This window comes from Chionomys nivalis, chromosome 3 (assembly GCF_950005125.1).
Source record: "Chionomys nivalis chromosome 3, mChiNiv1.1, whole genome shotgun sequence".
NCBI classification, from domain to species: Eukaryota; Metazoa; Chordata; class Mammalia; order Rodentia; family Cricetidae; genus Chionomys; species Chionomys nivalis.
Genome location: NC_080088.1, coordinates 111,002,439 through 111,011,637, shown reverse-complemented (window position 1 = coordinate 111,011,637; position 9,199 = coordinate 111,002,439). Strand labels below are relative to the sequence as shown.

The following is a 9,199-nucleotide window of genomic DNA, read 5'->3' as shown; positions in this document are numbered from 1 at the left end:
AGCTGAGGATCTACTTCCAAAAGCAGGCCAGCGGTCAGGGAGTGGGATCCTCGCAGCCTGCCAGCAGGCGAACCTGGGGGCACAGCATGAGCGCGAACCTCCAAGCTGGAGTTTGGCAGGGCTCAGGGACCTTCTTGACCCTCCCCACCAAGAAGATACCTAATTTGCAAGTTCTCCGCAAGCACTCAGGAAATTTCGCTTTGTGGAGTAAACTACCGACCCGGGAGGTTTCATAAATGTCAGGGTTTCTTCTCGCTTTCCCCGCCCCCTCCCCTTTCCTCCAGGAGACGCAAGGCAAAGCCCTACCACCAGAGGGCAGCAGCGACCGCGGTCGCGCCTGGAAACTCTAAAGCCAAGGTGGACCAGGAGAGTGAAAACCTGGATCAACCTCCAGCTTTAGGGCAGAGGCCTCTTGTCACTGGATCAAGGAGGGCCCCTTAGACAAAAATTCAGCAAGTCGTTCATTCCTTTCTTACAACTTGTTTATTGAGAAGAAACCATGTTTCTGCCTGTGGGGGAGGCAGTCTGAAGGAAGCAGTTTGACAGGAGTTCCCAGCACCAGTGAGATCAGCTAAAGGACCAGGGAAGGCTGTGTTTGTTATATTGGGTACAGTTGGGCAGAAGATGTGCCAATGGAAGCAGAAGCGGTGCCCAACTTGGGCATATGTACTGCAGCTTGAAAACCCTCTTCGGGTTTCAGTGGTGAGGGGGAAACAGGCCCAAGGGGTTGTCAAGGTAACAGCTATATCAGGGAGGGCCTGACTGTTAGTCTGTTGGTTGGAGGGGAAGGAGGGCTGGCTACAAAGAGTCAACAGATGATTCCTGTCAAAACCAGGCAAGGGAGGAAGGGCTGCGGCAATGTCTTAGTGGCCCTTTGAGGATGGTTTAAAAAAAAAAACTTGGCCGTGGTGGGACACATCTCTAATCCCAGCACCCGGGTGGCAGGGGCAGGTGGACCTCTGAGTTCAAGGCCAGGCTGGTCTAGAAGAGCTAGTTTCAGGACAGGCCACAAAGCTACAGAAGAATCGTGTCTCAAAAAGCAAACAACCACGCCTTTAATCCCAGCACTTGGGAGGCAGAGGCAGGAGGATCTCTCTGAGTTCGAGACCAGCCTGGTCTATAAGAGCTAGTTCCAGGACAGGCTCCAAAACCACAGAGGAACCCTGTCTCGGAAAAAAAAAAAAAAAAAAAAAAAGCAAGCAACCAACCAAAACAAAAAAGGAGGGACAGCATGCCAAAGGCAAGGTTCCCCAGAGAACATAGAGCAGGCCACTCCAGGGTAGGGCACAAAGGTGAGCATGGCTCGGAGGGCGTTGGGACCCACTTACCTTCGCAAGGATTCCAGGTTTCTTCTTTCAGGCTTTTTCAGGCTTGGTCCAGAGCCAGGGAGGCTGGCTGCATGTGCCAGGGGAGAAAACTCACTTAGAAGGAAAAAGTGCTTGTTCTGCTACATATAGCCAAGAGAGGGCTCCCGACTTTCCACAGATCCCTGAGACCTGTGTCTGCACTCTCCATCCTCAGAGCAAGTCTACAGGAGGCCTCAGAGAGGAAGTGACTGAAAGCGAATGATTCTGGCTCAGGTGGGTTCAGGGTACACGCCGCTACTGGTTCCAGCCTGCCCTACCCACCCACCCCAGCTTTATCAGGAGGCTGGCAGAACCCCAGGACTAGCAGGCCTGGAGTGCTGGATTTGGACCCAGCTCTCATGGTGATGGTGGGGCTGGATCTGTGTAGCTAAAAATACCCAGGAATCCAGCCAGCTGCTGTTTAGAGCCTCCTCAGAGGTCAGGCCAGGCCAGGCCAGTCTAGCTGAAGAGATAAGACTCACTCACCCACACAGGGTGGCTTATTCCCTCACCAGCAATGTTCTGGGGGCCTGGGGTCACTCTCTGATTCTCCAGGAATTCCTGGAAAGTGTAGGAGAGGAAGCGATTCCTTCAGTTGTTTCTTGCCACAAAACCCCTCAGGGAGCCACAGGATGGTCTCAGGGAAGACTATGCCACAGAGGCCAACAGGTCCAGGACAGCAGAGGCAGGATGCCTTCAGTCTTTCAGGACAAAGTACAAATTTGGATGGGAGAGGCTGAGGGCATGGCTCCCCTACTCAGAGGCCCCATAAATCAATTATTTAGCTATCCAAATATAGATGGTATCAATAGCAGTGAGAGATAAAGACTCAGGCTCTACTTAACAGATAAAGGGGTGGGGGGTGTGAAGCCAAGGTGTCTAGGGGTGCTATCTTAGCCTCTGGGCTAGGCAGTCTTCCTCCAGGCCCCAGCTGCCTAACAGCTCTAGGGAACCAGTGGAGGATGGGCAAGCCATTTCTAGAGGCCAGGCTGGAAAAACGGCTTAAGCTGGGCACAAAGCATTGTACTTATGGTTCCAGCCTGTCAAGAGGACTAGCCGGGACATGGCAAGACCCTTTTCTGTTAGAAATAGCCCACGCGGTTCGACTTCCCCTCCTCCTTTCCACCCGCAGGAACTTGCCTGAGAGCACAGAACAGTCTGCAAAAACACTGGGGGCAGGTGATGGTGGGGTGTTCCTACCCATCTTGACTACTGTCTCCACCTAGAGTGTCTAAAAGGTCATATTCCAAACGAGGGCTCCAGGCCAGGTGGAGGAGACGGAAGGGGCGGGGATGCTGGAGTCTGTGTAATGAAACTAGTCCAGCCACCTCCCAGCTCAGGCAGTCCTTCCGCTGGCGTGGCCCTCTCTCAGCAGGCCAAAGCAGCCCCGCCCCAAGCTCAGTGGGTGACCAAGTGGGCGGGGCACCCCTCAAGGCCAGGAACAACAGCCATACAAAATGCTCCACCCTACTGCCCAGGAGGTGATAAGGGGGCCAAGAGAGAAAGGGAGAGAGGGAGAGAGAGAAAGAGAGACAGACAGACAGAGACAGACAGAGAGAGACAGAGAGAGAGAGACAGAGAGGAGAAAGAGAGAGACAGAGAGAGCGCAAGCGCCAAGAGCTAGAAACCGGAGGTGAAAGAGCCTGAGGTGGAAATGGGTCGCAAGTTGGCCCTGTCACTTCTGTCTTTCCCTTTCAAGATTCACACCACACAGTTTAGCACCTAATTGTTTCCCAAAGTCTATAGCCCTCCAGGGTACAGCTGACACAGCGCGACTTAGTCAATTACTTAGTCTGAGGCTGGAGGAGATAAAGACCCCAGACCCAAGGACTCTAGCCAGAAAAGCAGGTCCCTTAGAAGGACCAAGTGGCTTACAAGGCCCATATAGTATGAACCCAATCAACTTAGAAAGTGCTTTTCCTGCCTTTTCCCATTCGGGGCGAAGAGTTCAGCCCTCCCAGCACAAAGCAAGCTCACCCAGAGCTGGAAGCCTGGCCCTCTGGACCGGCGGGAGCCACAGACCACTCTGGTTCCTCGCTATCAGACAGCTCTCTGACAGTGATGGCAGCAGACAGCTGGAACGGGAGGGTGCCTAAAATAACCCAGACAGCTGAGCAAGGGGGTTGTCAGGGGCCCAGGCTCTGGGCTGAAAATCCAAGATAACCTGGAACCCTGTCTGTCGTGGCCTCAGAACCTTGGGTGAGCTGTTTCTTTTCTTGGGGTCATTAGTGGGTAACCCTGAAAAATCGTGACCCACTACAGAACAGCCCACTGAACCCGGAACAGCCGGGACTGAAAACTGCACTGGAAGGAAAACAGCTGGCCGCCTTCCCAAGCAGAGCCAGTTTTCTTTCTCCTTTGCCTGGAGGCTCCGGCACGTGCTTCAGGAAGTGGACTGGCGGGGAGGAGCCCAAGACACAGCCCAGCCCCCACCCACGCAGCCACTCCCAGCAACAATCCCTATCGTAATGGAGGCCAGAGCAGGAGTGCGGCCCCCTTAATCGCCATTAATCCTCCCATCAACCTTTTCCAGCAGTTATGATCCTTTTACGGGGGTGGGGAGGGAGGGGAACGGAACAGGACGGCAGCATTGGTCCAAGGTCACTAGCTTACAGCTGCCAGGCTTCAATCATCCCCCGACTGGGCACTAACCTGCCTTCAACAACCCCTCTGTGAAGCCTGCCAGGCTCCCCAAGCCACACTCCAGCACTCACTGCGGGGGTGACGAACAAGGGGAAGAAGCTGGAAGCTTAGGCCAAAACGGGGAGCACCTGCAGCCAAAAGGCTCATCAAAGTAACAGCTAACTAGGAGCACTCTTGGGGGGGGGGTAGGGGTCAGAGATCAAGGGCCACACCACTTTCATCTGTGAAGTTTCCTGGGCCGGAGGAGGACTAGCCAACTGGAGCTACACAGATGGAGAATATCCCAGGTGTCACCTAGCAGGGAAAGTCTGGAAAACTGGCAGTGCCTGGGACCCAGTGAGAAGCGCTAATTCTTAGATGCACCTTCTGAATGAGACAAATAAGAGCCGGGCACAGTGAGGTTAAATGAGTTCCCCTTCTGACTTAGGATACCTGTCTAATTTTTGCAGCTAAGGAGACGGCTGGCAGACCATGTTGAGTATGCACGGTAAACACTCGTAAAGAACCCGTCTGCTTCACAGCCAGCTTTGTCCGGTTCTAGAAGCCTGGCTATCGACCACCTGGCCTTGTTGGGAGGTAGAAGGGCCACTGTGAGAATCCAGGAAAAGAAGTCAAAGAAACCTTTTCTCTGGGAAGGTTGCCTAAGATTTCAGGTTTTTGGGTTCTTTGTCTAGCCAGCAAGTCAGACATCAGGGTGGCTCATTTGGCCACCCTAATGGGACTCAGGAGAAATGGCTGAGGCACCACCGGCAAGCCTGGCAGCAGTCAACGCCTTCAGAAGCTTCCAGGACCCTCCCACCCACCATAAAACACACCACTGGGAAATACTTCGTAGTCCTGCTCTAGTAGGTTGCTAAATTCGGCAGAGAATCGCCCGCCCTAAACGCCTGACAACAGAGGTTGACAGGCGGGGCTGGATGGACCCAGCAGGCCGCCCATTTCACACACAGACACAACCGCCACATCAGCGTGGGGGAGGGGCTGCTAAACCAGCCCAGCGAGTTTGGGGATCTCAACCCGCCCTTCGAAGGCCGCAGGCCAAAGCCCCCTGATATAGTTCTCTCAACTTGGGAAAAGTGCTCTTACCTACCTTAGTGGGCAAGCTGTCGGTCAAATTAGGCCTGTTCCAGATGTCCAGAGGAGGCAAGGATTGTCTACTGTGGGGATAACCGAGACATTGCTCCGGGCTCCGGGCAAGACCTGTGAATTCGGACGATCTGTTAGGGCAGTCCCACAGTTTGTAGGTCAGAGAATGGATCGGCCAAATGCAAACCAACAGGGTCTACTAGATAGAAAGGGAGCCTCAGAAGTGCTGACCCCCCTTTTCCAGCTGACAAGGCAGCCCTCACTCTGGAATGGGTGGGGGTGGGGTGGGGGTGGCTGAGTCACTAAGGTTCAGCCCGGGCGACGAGCAGCAGGAGACGGCTCATCTGCATTTCCAAAGGCCCGCCCTGTCCGCATCCCCTCCCCCAGGAAGGCTGAGATCTAAGGCTTTACCCTCGGGCACCGTCACGGGAGGGGGGGTTCCCGAGGGGGAGGCCCCAGTCGGCTTTCCCAGGCCCCAACCGCCCCCCTCCTCCAACACACACACCTCCAACCCGCAGAGCTGGGTTGGAGGCTGAGCCCCTGGCGACCAAGTGAAGGGACTCAGACACCGCAAGGGCCTCTATCCCTAAGTGGGGGGACAAAAGGGGAGACCCGCCCCTCCGGCTCGGCTATCAAAGAACGACTGGGGAGGCAGGGGTGGGTCTCCTGAAGCCGAGTGGGCAGTGAAGGAAGGCTTGGGCAGCCTCTTAGCCCTTGGCTACTTGGCTCCTGTTTCGAGGCAGAGCAGCAGGCACAGCAGCCAGAGCGAGGCCTCGTGCCCTCCTGGGCCATGGAGTCCGGGGCTTCAGCGGAGATCAGGGTCCTCAACCCGCCTCCAGCGGCTCGCCCTGCCCAGCTCCGGCTCCTCTCGCGGCCGCCACTGCGGGAGTCGCAAGCCTCACCCGGAGGGAGGCAGGCAGGCGGGCGGGGGTGGGGTGGGTGGGCGAGTGCGGGCACTGTGGTACGCGACGCCCCGGAGGCCCAAGGCCCCCAGAGACCCGTCACCAGCATTCCGGGTGCCTTGCCTTGCAGGCTCTTAGGACCCCGGGACTGCCTCCCAGCGACAACCGGGGAAAGACAATGGCGGAAGGAAGGAGGAGAGCCGGCCGCCATTAGCCACCGCAGCATTGAGCAGCCGGGCGGCCCCAGCCTTGGCCCCAACCCGGCCCAGCCTGCGGCTCGGCTCAAAACCTGAAAATAAAACTCATGTTTGGGAGGGAGGAGCGAGCGCGGCCGGGAGGACAGGCAGCGCCCGGCTGCAGGCGGGAGAGATGCTGCGTCATGGTGCCAACATGGACGCCGGCCTTTTGTCCTTTTTCTCTTTGGAAGAGCAGGCGAGCCCCGGAGCCCCGAAAAGCTGATTTAAGGATGCAGAAACCCCACAATCAAATGGGAACGAAACCTTAGGATGGGTGGGAAGGTTTCCTCGCTCTTTCAGCCCCTCCATCTCCAAAGCACTTCAATTTCTTCTCTGCCACCAAGGTTCAGACCTGAGGCGAGCCAAAGGGACTATCGCAGACAGCTCCATGGATGTCCCAGGGTACTGGGGAGATGCTCTCTTCGCCTTTGGGGCAGAAGAGCCAAAGGGGTCTGGAGAGTCTTTGTCCCCTCACCCGCCCACTGTCACCGGTTGCCAAACTCAAGCTCCAAAAACCTCAGCTCCCATCACCTTCCGCCCATGGCCTGCTCAATCAAGAGTTCCTCGAAGGGGGCAAAGGCACTTAAATTTTTTTTTTAAATTATTTTAGTTTTTTACTTACCCGCTCAGCCCGGAGCCATGGAGTCTAGAAGAAAAAAATGGGCGGTGTTTTTGGAGACGTTATTATGAAAAGAAAGGCTTTTTGTTGTTGTTTTGGTTATTTAGTTGGGAAAAAAAAATCTGGGGTAATGGTGTTCTTTTGTTGTTACCTTTTTGTAAGTTACACTCAGTATTTTCTGCTCCTTCCACGACTGCAAACTTTCCAGGGTTGGGCTGGCAAAAAGGCGGCTTCGCTGTGGACTGTTTACTGCTCTGGATTTAGCAATGGTGTGATCATTAAGAAACAAAAGGCGAAAACACGGTCAAATCAAACAAAAGGCAAAATAGCTCACCAGCCATCCCAACCACCATAGAAAATAGCACCGGGTTAACGTAGGTGTTTGGCTTGCACCAGCTAGGACTTGTTTTCCAGTTTTAATCTAGTTTTCAGTGACGGCTTTGAGTCTTTGTAAAGAAAGACTTCCTCTCTCTCAGTCGCCCCCCCCCAAGTCGAGAAAAACAGCTGTTTTTCTTCAAAATAGATCGATTTTCAAAGAAAGTGTACGAGTTACTGGGAAGAAATCGGAGCAGCATCTACTGCTGTAAACAGTTTTCCAAAAGCTTGAACTAAAAACCGTAGCTTTATAAGAGCAAACGTCTAAAAGCATTTTAACTGACTTACATCAGACAGAGACAAAGACATACATGCAGATGAAGATTCCGAAAATTCAGGACATTTCAGGCGACAGTAACATAAAAACTGCAGTGCAGGAAGGACGGAATGGATTGGGTACTTACAATGTAAAAGGTTTTTAGAAAATTTAACAGTAACAGCTCACAATTTTTTTGTTGCTGCCATTTCGCTACTCCAACTATACATTTAAAACATTACCTTGTTAAAAAGAGTAGTTAATAAGATGACCAGGTTAAGTGTTTAATAGAGGAAATTATATTTAAAAATTTATTGTTCAGTCAAGAGAATACAGATTAAGACAGCTCCAAGCTCTCCCCCCACCCACCCAAGAAAAAAGAGGAAAAAAATTAAATATGTCATTTACTTAGGTTTTTTGAATTCAAAACTGTTATCTGCTGACATTAATAGTGTGCTATGACCTAGTTATACAAGACAAAGATGGATTCCAAGTCATAAGGAAAAATCCAGATCTTTTTAAAAGGTCTTCTTCATTCTTCCAAGTGTGAGTCCTTTGGCAAATGTTAAACACATTCAGGCGTCCTGAACTGGATGGTGGAGTCAAAGGAAAAGCATTCCCCATTTGCAACAAAGGAAAAACCCACTTGGCCATTTAATTCCATTGCAGAAAAATGGCTCCCCTCATCTGTTGGCCTCTCCTTGGAGTCTGATGAAGGATGTTTTGAGATCAGCGTCTAATAACTCAAGCCCTATAGAAGCCGTGTGCTGATTGGTTGCCGCGCCCTGCCGCCCTGCTCCAGCCAATTACCTACCCACGGCCAAATTACAAACCCCGAAAAGAGCCCCAATATGAAATACACCACCACGAAGCCCCAGCGAGGCGGCTACTTCGTGTCGGCAGCCCGAGAAGAGAGACCGAGGGGTCTGCAAACATATCCACGCGAAGCCGGGGGAGCCTCCGAGTTGAACTCACAAAATGGAAGCCGAGCGCTGATTGGCCGCCGCCACTCCCGGACCTTTAATAAAGAAAGGGGAAGGAAAATGATAAATGCAAAAAAGGGGACTCTCTGTCGCTGGTGCCTGGAGGAAGAAGCATGTGTTCAGGACAATTACTGGGCGCTCCCCTCCAAAAATAAAAACAGAAAGGAAAATAGGGAGAAAAAAAGCTATCTTCCACATCCAGGCGAGGGCTGTATCCTCCCAGGAATGTGAAGGCTAATGTGGTTCCAAATCTTGGTTTCCCCTCCCCAGTATTGCTCCAGGGAGGGAGGGGGTGTGCGGGCCGAAGAGGAAGCGGGTTCGGAGATACCTCGATTGCAACTCGTTTGGGGTCGACGTCTGCCTCCCCAGGCTCCTAGTATTCAAACACACAATCGCCCTCCTCCAAACCCAGCCCTTTCGCCGAGTCTCCACGCGCCCACCTCCGGTCTGGGCAGTTTGGAAACAGTTTGGGAGGCCCCGGGGGCGCACGCCGTGAAGTGCCCGGTAGCTGGAAGGGTAGCCCCAGCCGCGGGAGGTAGAAGGCCGAAGAGACCCCCCTCTCCCCCGCCAGCCAAGCCCCCCACCTCAGTCCCAGCAGAATAAATAAATTAAAAGGCCTTCCCCCCGGGGAGGGGGGGGAGGCAGTGTGGGAGCGCGCGAGTGAGGGGTGGGGGGCCGCTGGGGCCCGGGGCTTTGGCGGCGCAGCTGCCGCCGCCGGGAGAGTGCCTGGGGAAGCGGCGAGGAAGGCGAGGG

At 53.8% G+C, this 9,199-nt stretch overlaps 1 long non-coding RNA gene across 3 annotated transcripts; it reads right to left on the bottom strand.

The window, feature by feature from the left end:
- Positions 1 to 511: 511 nt before the first annotated feature.
- On the bottom strand, positions 512 to 9,191 carry LOC130872237 (uncharacterized). Of its 3 annotated transcripts, none has more exons than XR_009056896.1 (3): positions 6,984 to 9,191; positions 5,080 to 6,859; positions 512 to 3,438 (listed from the first exon to the last, which is right to left on the bottom strand). It is a non-coding gene; the product is annotated as an uncharacterized LOC130872237 (long non-coding RNA). The 3 variants fall into 3 exon arrangements; XR_009056895.1 differs by having other exon boundaries at positions 512 to 6,565; positions 6,836 to 6,859; XR_009056894.1 differs by having other exon boundaries at positions 512 to 6,859; positions 6,984 to 8,481; positions 8,775 to 9,191.
- Between the last annotated feature and the right edge of the window lie 8 nt (positions 9,192 to 9,199).